Below are 13,111 nucleotides of genomic sequence, written 5' to 3' on the forward strand. Positions count from 1 at the left end.
GCGACAGGGATGAATCATGTGCCATGGATAGGTTTCTAGAGCTGATTGTGAGATCTGCTGCATTAATTTCTCTTAGTTTCAACTATAGTAGATCTAGTCCTGAAATTTTTGTATGATCTTTTCAATCATTTTTTAGTCCCTTTTTATCTTCCAAGATATATAAAATATTTTTAATGAATTAAGACATTTATTTTACTGTCACAATCGTTACAGAATTGTTCCCTTTCTCTAATAACACAAGAGAACCAACTTGAAGACCAAACCAATCATTAAGAAATCCCAAAAAAGTTCTTAACAGGAAGATTATTAAAATGGACCATTTAGTTCATCTAAAGTATTGATGACAATAAAATAAACATAAAAATTGAATATTGAATATAAATTAAAGAATAATAAAGAACATCAGAAACGAAAATCATTTCTCATACACAGTTTGGCGCTGTGTCAGAAGGTGTCCTAAGATTTGTTCGTTTCATCATCTGTTTAATCAATGATATTAAAAGTGAAAGAATCAGAAAGAACGTAGCAATTAGTTCAGAAACTTTCTTGATCACAGAATGATGAATCTCATCACTGTCACAATCGTTTCTTTCATCATGTTCTTCAACTAATTGTGATAAAATTGAATGTAAATTATACAAGATGAAAACATCAGAAACTAAAATCATTTCTCATGCACAGTTTGGGCGACTGTGTCAGAAGGTGTCCTAAGATTTAATCATTTCATCATCGTTTAATCAAAGAAATTGACGAAAACAAAATAAACAAAGAAAAAGATGGACGAAAATAAGATTTGAGATAAAGAATCAGAAAGAACGTAGCAAATAGATCAGAAACTTTATATGATCACGTAACGATGAAATCTCATCATTGTCACTCTCGTTTTCTTTCATCATGTTCTTCACCTCCCGTAAAAATTAAAAGGTGTGTGAGTATGAGAAAAGAGAAGAAGAGAAGGAGAGAGATTAACCTGAGCTTGGGAAGAGAGTATTTATGAACGATGGAGACGAAACCCTAGTAACTGTGACGGCGAGCTATGGCTGTCTATATCATTCTCAACCAACTAGGTTAAAGTTTATGAACAATTGGGCTTTAAGTGTTGGGCTCAAATATTATAAGTTACTGGGCCTACTATTTTAATCAAATCGAACTGAAGTACTAAACAACACCACTATTAATATCTTCTATGCTTGTTGTTGTGTAAAAAAAATATAATAATCTTTTGACTATATACCCAATAAATCAAGAAGAAAAAATATATTATATATGACTTGCTTGAGAAATAGAAGAATATTTTTGTAAATAAAAAAAGAAAAAATAATGTTATAGAAAAGGTAGAAATAAAATTATTTATATTTAGACATCATATCATAACGGTACCGTACCCATCGGATTGAGTACCGATGCCGAGTACATCATGAACATGTTTTTTTTTTATCAAAATCTGTTGAGTTCCAGTAAATAGAATGGAAAATAGGGAAAATATTAATATTCTTTTTATAACTAGTAAAATACCCTACGTTGTACGGGAAAAAATATAAATGAAGTTTTTATATAATATTTAATTCAATGGGTTTATATATATTGAAAGAAAATATTTATATAAAATTAATAATAATAAAAAATATATTTATATTAAAAGAATATATATATACATATATGAACTTACAATATTTTAATTTTTTATAAACGAACTTATATAACTAAATATTCTTATATAAATATAAACATGAACTTACACTATTTTAATTTATTTATTAATTTTATAAGTTTTGTTCTTTTTAATATTAAAGAATGAAATTTTTTTAATGTAAATTTAGTGGTGTTCTGCAAAATGTGTTCATAACAATCATTAAGAGATACTAAATCGTTGGAATAAACTAAATTTAACCTCTTCAACAAAAACGGTGTCACCCTCCTTTACACCAAGTTTAAACAAAGACTTCTATACCCACCTGCTTCTAAGATGTGCTGAAGTCTTCTTTTTAAATCTATATAATTGTAATGAAAAGTGATCAGTTATGTTTACATGTTGTGTAAATGAAAGTTAAGATTTTAATTCCATTTAGGTCATCTGGTCCATTAGAGTCATTACATGTCATCTTCATCTGCAAAATGTGTTTTCATAACTCAATCATTAAAAAGATACAAAATCGTTAGAAAAAGAAAAACCTAAATTTAACCTCTCCAACAAAAACGGTGTCACCTCCTTTACACCAAAATTTAGACAGAGACTTATATACTCCACATACTTCCAATACGTGCTGAAATATGATACAACTAAAATCATTCATTACACACTCTTCACAATTAACTACATTATAACTGTCACTTTATTCCTCGTCACTATATTTAACCTAATACATTTCTCTCTTGTATCAAAATCTTCTTTCTGAATCTATGCAACTGTAATGAAAAGTGGTCAGTTATACAATTATCAACTCAAGTTTAGTAATGAAAAGAGAATCCAACATAAAAAAAATAAAGGGTTTATGTTTTGTATCATCATCACAACCAAAAATATGTTTATAGGTTCATTCATAAACACTTTTGCATTATACTTATGAAAAAAACGTTAATAAATTTATGGATACAAAAAGATGTATTTGACTGAGATATGAAAATAGAAACCTCCCACTTTGAAGAGAGTAATATTTGAAAACCAATTTGTATCTAAACATTACTATGATACTACAAATATTCTAGAGACATTAAGATTTCTTTTTAAAAAAAGGTAAGACCTTGATTTATATTGTTTCTCTTGAGCCAATATGAGTTATAAGTTGCATATATCACTTCTAAGGTACCATTTTCCGTGACAACACTCATACAAAAACATTTAATACCACATCCTTCAAAATTTCCTTGAATGATACCCATTTTTCATGTGTTTCTGGATGATCCATTTTGTTATAAACTACCAAACATGTTTCTGAATCTATGTAACTGAAATGAAAAGTTGTTAGTTATATAATTATCAATTCATATTTAGTAATGAAAAGAGAATCTAACATAAAAAATAAAGAGTTTATGCTTTGTATCATCATCACAAACAAAAATATGTTATAGGTTCATTCATAAACACGTGTGCAATATACTTCTGAAAAACTGCTAATAAATTTATAAATACAGAAAGATGTCCCTAGTTGAGATACAATGAAAATTGAGACATTCCACTCTAAAAGAGAGCAATATTTGGAAATAATTTTGTATTTAACCATTAATATAAGATTTTAAATATTCTAGAGATATTAAGATTTCTTTTAAATAAAGGGTAATAACTTTATTTATATTGTCTTCTCTTTGAGCCAGTATGAGTTCATAAGCTGCAGATATCACTTTGTGGGTACCCCTTTCCAGTGGCAGCACTAATACAAAAAACATATAATGTCACGTCCTTTATATTTTCCTTGAATGATGCCCATTTCCTCATATGCTTTTGGAAGATCAATTTATTTATAATCTACCCAACATGGTTTTTCAGAAAACTCTGGAATAAACAATTATATTTCAAGTCGAACTAAATCATATTCGTATTCTGGCTGTTCAGATGAACCATCAATAACTTGTACCTAGTTTTCATAATGGTTATAAATAAGCAGTAGCACAGTATGATGACATTAATGAATATATAGTTTCATTTTACCAAAACAAAACATATTTCTATGTGACTAAGAAATTCATGAATTAAACCAAAACCTTGGTGAGCTCCCTCGAGTAAACCAGGCAAATCTGTGACAAGCATTGTTATGTCGTAATCGAATTAAGCAATGCCTAGAGTTGGAAGTAAAGTGGTGAATTTTTATATAATCTCGTAATTAACCATAGATTCAATTATAAAAAAAAAGTTTAAAATTGGCTCAAACTTTAAGCAATTAGGAAAATAAATTTATTTAGACAACTTTTAGAAATCAAAAGTTGAGAAAATGGTGGAAGATGCACTCTCCTCTGAAAATTATATAAAAGTTTTATTTATTAAAAGAGATGAGAAAATTAATAAGGTGCAACAGAACAATTTTCTAGTAGGTCGTCTATCAAAAAATGTAACAAAATTACAAGATCAATCGAAACTCAGAAAAATCAATGTGTACTTTAAGGATACATGTAGTTACATCGTGGAATGTTAGTAGAAGACGACGCGATGAACGCCACATTCTAAATCTTAAACACTAAACCCTAAACCCGCGAAATCTATCAAATAATATAAAGAGAAAATAAAATATAAATTAATTATTAAAGTTATAAAAGAAAATAAAAAATATTAATTAGGAAGAAAAAATTAATATATATAAAAACGGAAAAAAAAGAAATTAGTAATTATGAAATGAGAGTTAAATTAGTAATTAACTAATTATTATAATAGAAAATTTGAGAATTATTATTATTATTAGGTATATTATATATAAATATATATATATATATATATATAAAAGATAAGAAAGAAAAAAAAATAGAAAAGTAAATTAATATATATAAATTTTAGTTGAGAGAAATGTTATTTATTTTTAAAATATTTAATTTTTAAATAAATTAAAATATATATAATTTTTTCTTTTATTAAAAAATATATATAATTTATTTGTGTGAAAATATAAAAAATATATATTTATATAAAATTATTGATAAATGAGAATTATTATTATTATTATTATTATGTATATTATAAATATTTTTACATAAAAATAAATAGATATTTAATATTAAATATAAAATTATTAATAAGGTAATATATATTTTATGTAATTTGTGTGAAAATAATATATTTATATGAGAGAGAAAATAAAATAAAAATAAAATAAGAAAGATAAATTAATAATTATGGTAAAAGAAATAAATTAGTATATATATATATATATATATATATATATATATGAGGAGTGATAGAGTGAGGGAATTTGGTGAGGAATGACGTGGCATGACCCTTTTGGAAAATGTAAAAATGGGAGAAAAAAAAGAAAATAGAGAAATTATTTGATTTTTTATATATAAGATTATGCCACGTCATTCCCTTACCAAATTCCCTCACCTAATCATTTCTATATATATATATGATGAGAGAGAAAAAAATATTAATTAGGAAGAAAAAATTAATAAATATATTAAGGAAAAGAAAGATAAATTAATAATTATGAAATACGAGTTAAATTAGTAATTATTATAAAAGATAATTTGAGAATTATTATTAGTTGGTATATATTTTCAGAATACCTTAAATTATATGGGAAAAATATAAATAATTTTTTTATAAAATATTTAATTTAATAAAAGAGAATATATTTATATGAAGAGAATATATAATATAAATATATAATTAATTATTAATAATTGTTTTAAATTTTATGAAAATAAATAAATATGTAAACGATCAAATTCTTGAAAAAATATAATAATTATTAATTTATTTCTCATAATAACTAATTTCTTTTTCTTTCATTTTTTTTTTCATAAAACAATATGAAAAATATATATATAAATGAGAAGAGAGGAAGTAAAAAAAAAATAATTATTAAAGATACAAACTTAATATTAAATGTGTCTCTCCTAAATTTATATATATTATTTTTTTCTTATAACTAATATTTATATATATATATAAATTTGGTAACTCTAATAATTAATTTATATTTTATTTTCTATTTCATCATATATATATATATATATTATATTTTATCATTAATTTTATAATAATACAAAAAAAAAATTATATTGTCTTACAAATAAATTTTATTTTATTAATTTTTCTTTCTTAATTATATTTTTTTATTATTATATCTCTTATATATATTATTTTTATTCATTAATTTTATATAAACTTATATTTAATATTAAATATTTATTTATTTTTTTATATAAATATTTATGATATAATAATAATAATAATAATATATATAATGACGTTTAATATGATTGATTAAACTCAAACTCAAACTAAAATTACAAATTTCTCCATCTTAAATATTAAATATTCATTTCTCTTTCATATTAATAATATATCTTTTCTAATTAATTTCCTTTTTTATTTTCTTTCTCATCTTATATATATATATATATTTCATAACTCTAATAATTAATTAATTTTTTATTTTCTTCTTCCTTAATATGATAAGAGAGAAACAGTTATAAAATGTTTAAAAAATATAATAAATCTATGTGAACTGTGGTGAGAGAGTGAATGTCACCCTACATTTATTTTCGTCATAATATATTATATATACAAAGAGAGATAAAATACACAAATTAATTATATATATATATATAAATATTATATTTTATCATTAATTTTATAATAATACAAAAAAAATAAATTATATTGTCTTACAAATAAATTTTATATTTATTTAAAAAATAAAATAAAAAATTATTTAAAAAATAAAATTTTAAAAACAATATTAAACATCACCACATATCATATACTCTTACCATATTTCTACACATTTTACAAGAATTTCTCTCTCCTATCATAATTACCTATACATAATTACTAATTTATTTCTTCTACTATAATTATTAATTTAACTTTCCTAATTAAATTTTATTTTATTTTATTAATTTTTCTTTCTTAATTATATTTTTTTATTATTATATCTCTTATATATATTATTTTTATTTATTAATCTTATATAAACTTATATTTAATATTAAATATTTATTTATTTTTTATATAAATATTTATGATATAATAATAATATATATAATGACGTTTAAATGATTGATTAAATGAAATATATATATATATTTCCTAACTCTAATAATTAATTTTTTATTTTTTTCTTCCTTAATATGATAAAAGAGAAATTAAAAAATATAATAAGTCTATGTGAACTGTGGTGAGAGTGGATGTCACCCTACATTTATTTTTATTTTTGTCATATTATATTATATATACGAAGAGAGATAAAATACACAAATTAATTATGAGAGATAAATTATATATATATATATATATACATAATAAATATGAGGAGAAAATAAATATATATATTTTTACTATTTTTTTTAAACTTAATTTAATAAATATGGAGACTAATAATTAAAAAAAGACTTTTCATTACTTAAGAAAGAAGGAAACTTAATATATAAATGAAAAAGTGATAAAATAAAAAATAAATTAATTATTAGCTATACAAAATTAATTAATTATATATATACATATAATGAGAGAGAAAATAAAAACGGAAATTAATTAGGAAATATATTATAGATAAATTAGTAATTATAGATAAATTAGTAATTATGGAAATATAATTATGATAGGAAATAGAAACTCATATAAAATGAGGAAAATAATAATTATATTATGGAAGAGAAATATATATATATATATATATATTATGAAATAAATGTATATATATATATTAGGAGAGAGAAAATAATTAAAATATTTAAATTAGGAAAGAGAAATGACTTGATTTGTGAATGATTGTGAAGAGAGGTTGTCCACGTGGTCTAAACAACAGGAGTGTAATCTTCGAAATCCATCGGCTCTAGTTCAAATTGGCAACTTTCAGAGGTTATATTTAACACAAAAGGTTCGAAATTGGCAAATGTCAAAGGTTAGGGTTAGTAAGATATATGCTGTTTATTTTTTTAGAAAAGAGAAGGAATAAAAAGCTTACCATCGAGGAGATAGTGAAATTGCTTTTAAAATTCATCCGCTCCAGTTCAAAATCCTCAACGTTGAAGCTGTCACTCAGCATCTGCGGATCGAAGATCGCTCATCTAGTGCATGATAACGATAGTGTCTCGCCCGTCCAAAATCCTTAGTAAAAAAATGAATAGGTGAGAAATGGAAAAGTAAAAAAGGAACATGTGATAGAAAGAAAAAGTTAACAAATATTTGTATTGTTTTTCTCTTATTTATGTTTAATTCCCATTAATTTATCATTTATTAAATTTAACGTTTTTTTCTTATTTATTTCTAATTTTTCATTTATTAAATTGAACGTTTTTTTATACTGAGACAAAATAATAAAAATAATAATTAGGAAAGAAAAATTAGTAAAATAAAATAAAAATGAATTAGTAAAGATAAATTAATAATTATAGTAATTATGACCAGAGAGAAACAGTTATAAAATATTTAAAAAATATAATAAGTCTATGTGAGCTGTGGTGATAGCGTGGATGTCACCATACATTTATTAATAATTAATAAAATGTTTAAAATTAATTTAATAAATATGGTGACTAATAATTTAAAAAAAAGACTTTTCATTACTTAGAAATGAAACTTAATATATAAATAAAAAAGTGATAAAATAAAAATAAATTAATTATTAGCTATACAAAATTAATTAATTATATATATATATAATGAAGAGAAAATAAAAATGAAAATTAATTAGAAAATATATTATAGATAAATTAATAATTATAGAAATATAATTATAATAAGAGAGAGAAACTCATATAAAATGAGGAAAATAATAATTATATTAAGGAAGAGAAATATATATATATATATATATATATTATGAAATAAATGTATATATATATATTATGAGAGAGAAAATAATTAAATTAGGAAAGAGAAGTAATTTTATTTGTGGATTATATTATAGATAAATTAGTAATTATGGAAATATAATTATGATAGGAGAGAAAAATTCATATAAAATAAGAAAAATAATAATTATATTAAGGAAGAGAAATATATATATATATATTATGAAATAAATGTATATATATATTTATTATGAGAGAGAAAATAATTAAATTAGGAAAGAGAAATAACTTGATTTGTGGATTATTGTGGAGAGAGAGATCCAACATTTTAAATTAAGCGTCATTAGTTATATATAGATATCATTTTAACTTTTTTAAATATATATATTTTTTCAATTAGTGAGCCGGACATAGACATAATAGTATCAACCTAATAATGGTTTATTATTTGATTAGCAATTACAATTTTTTTAATTTTTTTTAATTTCAGTTCAAATTCATTAAATAAATTAAAAAAAATTTGTAAAACATATCAATTAAAAAAATTAGTCCATCATTGTAATTTTCTGAGTCCCGTTAATAAATACAATCAATCTAATATATTGAAGATATAATATAAAGGTAATAATATATTTGTAAGATATTATTATCAAAACGAGATTTAGTATATCCATGTAAATTATGTCTCCATCTTTATAAATATGGTGAAATTTTTCTATTATTGCTAACTGATTAAAAACTATTAATGAACTACCGCGATTATCAAATTTGGTGTTGAATTTAAAATATAAAATGTTATTAGTTAAGTTGGTTAAAGGGTTAAGTTGTTTAGTTAGGTTGCAAGTTTGAACCATACTTATAACACTTTTAATTTTATTTTTAACCGTTTTAAGTTTTTGAATGGGTAAACCCACAATCCGACCCAAATATCAATTTACTTTCACATATATATCCAAATTAACCACATATCTCAATCCGACAATCCAGACACTTTAAAAATTAAGCATCATTATATATATATATATAAATATGATAAATATAAAATGCTTAATCACAAAATATAATTTTCTACTGCCTCGATCAATGGTTATTTTAGTCATTGATGAAGGGTTCAAATAAAGCTCTACTACCTCTCTCTCCATTTCTTATTTTTCCTCTTCCTCTTCGTTATTCTCCTTTGCGTCGTCCACTACCTCATCTTCTTCGCCGTTCGGTTCGTTATTTTTTATGTCTTCTTCAAACTCAAACTCCAACGCCATCCACTCCTGCTAGTTCCTTTGGTTTTGGAGCAAGTGGTGCCCCTACCTTCGGATTCGGAACAATTGGTGCCTCGGTTTTAGCTGCTTCCACACCTTCCTTTGGAACAACTAGTGTATCGGTTTCAGCCACTTCTACACCTTCCTTTGGATTTTGCGCAACTAGAACTTCTGCTCCTTTCGGATCTAGATTAACTAACACAGCGACTCCACAACCTTCACTCCTTCATTAGAATTTGGATCAACCGTCGTTAGTTCTTCGTTATTTCCTCCTTTTGGGATGGCAACTAGTGCATCGTCGTCTCCTTTGGTAAATCTACTTTCGAATCATTTGCAATCTTTGTAGCGCTTGGATCTTTATCTGCTACTACTCTGACTAGGACACTTTCATTGACTTCGACTGATACACCATCGATGTTTAGAGTTCTTCGGATTATTTTTGAAGAGTTTCGATCTAATCTCGGCATACATCGCTCATTTGTTTCGATTGCAGGGTTTAATAAATATAATCAATCTAATATATTAGAGATATAATATAAAGATAAGATATCTATAAGATATATCACATTATGATAAATCTATATATATCTAATGATGCTTAAGAAATAAAATGTAGGGTGATATTCACGCTCTCACCACATATAGGCTTATTATAATTTATAACGGTTTCTCTCTCTTATCATAATTACCTATTCATAATTACTAATTTATCTCTCATACCATAATTATTAATTTATCTTTATTAATTAATTTTTATTTTATTTTACTAATTTTTCTTTCCTAATTATACATATTATTTTTCTACATTAATTTTATATAAATTTATATTTAATATTATATATATATATATTTATAATATACATAATAATACTATAAATAATATATAATAACGTTTAAATAATTTATTAAACTTAAAATAAAATTACAAATTTTACTTTTATATTCATTTCTCTCTCATATTCATAATATACCTTCCTAATTAATTTCCGTAACACTAATAATTAATTTATTTTTTATTTTTTCCCCTCATATATATATATATATATATATTTCATATTTTCTTACACATCATTTTTTATAATTTTTTTCATAAAATAAAAATTTTAAAAATTTTAATTTATTAAAAAATTAATATTAAGCGTTTCTCTCTCCTAAAATCTATATATAGTATATTTTATCATTAATTTCATATAAAAATATTTTTTTTCTTCCTATTATCCTTCTATGCATATTTATTATTTATATACTTAATTAATTAATTTTCTTTTATTCATTATATATTTTATCTATTATTAATTAACAAGGATTAAATATTTATACATACATAAAATTTTAAATTCAATTTAAAAAATACAAGTAGTAATGGTTAGAGTGTTCACATATTTATTATTTATATAATTAATTAATTAATTAATTTTCTTTTATTCATTATATATTTTATCTATTATTAATTAACAAGGATTAAATATTTATACATACATAAAATTTTAAATTAAATTCAAAAAACACAAGTGGTCTAATGGTTAAAGTATTCACATTTCATATTAGAGACCAGAGTTCGAGTCTCAATTTACGCGAATTTATAAATGATTGTGCATGTGGGTATGAGTGGGTGAATTTGTGGTCTCGATGTGGATGGCATGTGTGAGTCCCTACGTAAATGCGTATGTGAATTTGTGATTAATGGGGAAGGCTAAAAGTAAGGGTAAAATGGCATGTGTGAGTCCCTACGTAGTGGGTATGAGTGAGTGAATGGGTATGAGTGAGTGAATTTGTGGTCGATGTGGATGGCATGTGTGAGTTCCTACGTAGTGGGTATGAGTGGGTGAATTTGTGGTCGATGTGGATGGCATGTGTGAGTCCCTACGTAAATGCGTATGTGAATTTGTGATTAATGGGGAAGGCCAAAAGTAAGGGTAAGATGGCATGTGTGAGTCCCTACGTAAATGCGTATGTGAATGTGATTGATGGGAAAGACCAAAAGTAAGGGTAAGATGGCATGTTTGAGTCCCTACGTAAACGAAGATAATATATATAATAATATTTAAAACAAAATATTTAAGGTAATATGTTAGGATCTAGGTAGCCGTTGGAGGACCAGGGTTGGACCGGTTAGCGTTTCTCACTCGAAGGGTGGTGGTTAATCCGGTTAGAGATTAACACCGGGGTTTCAATACTACACAACCTGTCACAAACCCTTGAACTAGGTTCAAGTGCGGAAGAGGTTTGCTTTCAGGTTGAAGCAGCACACTTGTATGATAGGCAGAACCGGTTTCGGATGATGAAAGTTAAAGATAATGGTGGGTCGGTTTCGGTAACCTGGTGATTCGGCTTAGATGAAGTTAAGTATGTTGGAGCGGTATGGATAGGTTAGATAATGGAACCGACAGAAAGTAAATGACAAGACAGGTTTTATGGATGTTCGGAGATGAAACTCCTACGTCACCCCTTCCTCTCGAAACCGCGAGAAAGATATTCACTAAGGAATACAAATACAATCCGATCGAGACTTATTTCCTGCTCGATAACACTCTTACAATTTATACCGGAATTGTAAAATACACACACTAGCACTCAGGCTTTCTCTAGAGATAGAACGCACTGTTTTCACTTATAAATTAAATGCTCTTAGAATTTCTTACTTATCTCACTGTGTGTCACTTGTCCCGCATTTACTCTTCTTCAACTGCCCCTTTTATAGGTGAAATATGCCAACGATCATATTTCACTGCCTTGAATCTGATTGGTTGAGCAGGGGTGCAGAGGTTCAGTGATTCAGTGATTCAGGCCCTGCGGTCATCTTTTCAGACCTGACAGTCAACCTCAGACCTGGCAGTCTGTTCTTCCGGTGTGTAAGACAAACCTGCTAGGTTTGTCTTTTACTTATTGTGGACACTGTCTGTTAGACAGTTGTCTGTACTTGGAAGATCTCCTTTCTGACTTATCCCGAAGTGGAAAGATCCTGTAGGACTGTCTTCTGCAGCCTGCAGACTTTCCTCAGACTTGTATGGATATGGAAGTGTTCAGTCTGTTCCTTTGGTGTCATTCTCAACAGATACCCGAATTGTCTTCTTGTACTGGTCGGTCATTCGACTTAACCGGATGGCTTCCGGTACGAGTGATGTAACTGGACTTCTTCCGGTTATTCCTTTGCCTTGTGGCTGGTCGGCTGTCTGATGTTTCCGGTTTTTAGGCTTTGGCCAATCCTTTCTTTGTGCGGTTATATTCCAAGTGTTCCTAGTCGGTTTAATGACTTGACCGGCTAGTTTTCTTTAGCCGATTCTTTTGTTTGTCCGGTCCGGTTCCTTGTTCCTTGTTCCTACATGGGAGATTTATTTAAGTTAGGTTTATGTGAACCGGTCTAATTTTATCTAACATAATATTTACCAAAATTTTACACATTTTATATG

General features: G+C 25.3%; 4 non-coding genes across 4 annotated transcripts; all 4 read right to left on the bottom strand.

Moving 5' to 3' along the window:
* Positions 1-395: 395 nt before the first annotated feature.
* On the bottom strand, positions 396-487 carry LOC124910871. The gene has a single exon (XR_007096488.1). It is a non-coding gene; the product is annotated as a small nucleolar RNA snoR31/Z110/Z27 (small nucleolar RNA).
* Positions 488-504: 17 nt separating this feature from the next.
* LOC124910875 lies at positions 505-606 on the bottom strand. Its single transcript, XR_007096492.1, has one exon. It is a non-coding gene; the product is annotated as a small nucleolar RNA R32/R81/Z41 (small nucleolar RNA).
* Positions 607-647: 41 nt separating this feature from the next.
* LOC124910873 lies at positions 648-734 on the bottom strand. The gene has a single exon (XR_007096490.1). It is a non-coding gene; the product is annotated as a small nucleolar RNA snoR31/Z110/Z27 (small nucleolar RNA).
* Positions 735-799: 65 nt separating this feature from the next.
* Positions 800-904, bottom strand: LOC124910874. Its single transcript, XR_007096491.1, has one exon. It is a non-coding gene; the product is annotated as a small nucleolar RNA R32/R81/Z41 (small nucleolar RNA).
* Between the last annotated feature and the right edge of the window lie 12,207 nt (positions 905-13,111).

The sequence above is a fragment of the Impatiens glandulifera genome, chromosome 7 (assembly GCF_907164915.1).
Source record: "Impatiens glandulifera chromosome 7, dImpGla2.1, whole genome shotgun sequence".
NCBI lineage: Eukaryota > Viridiplantae > Streptophyta > Magnoliopsida > Ericales > Balsaminaceae > Impatiens > Impatiens glandulifera.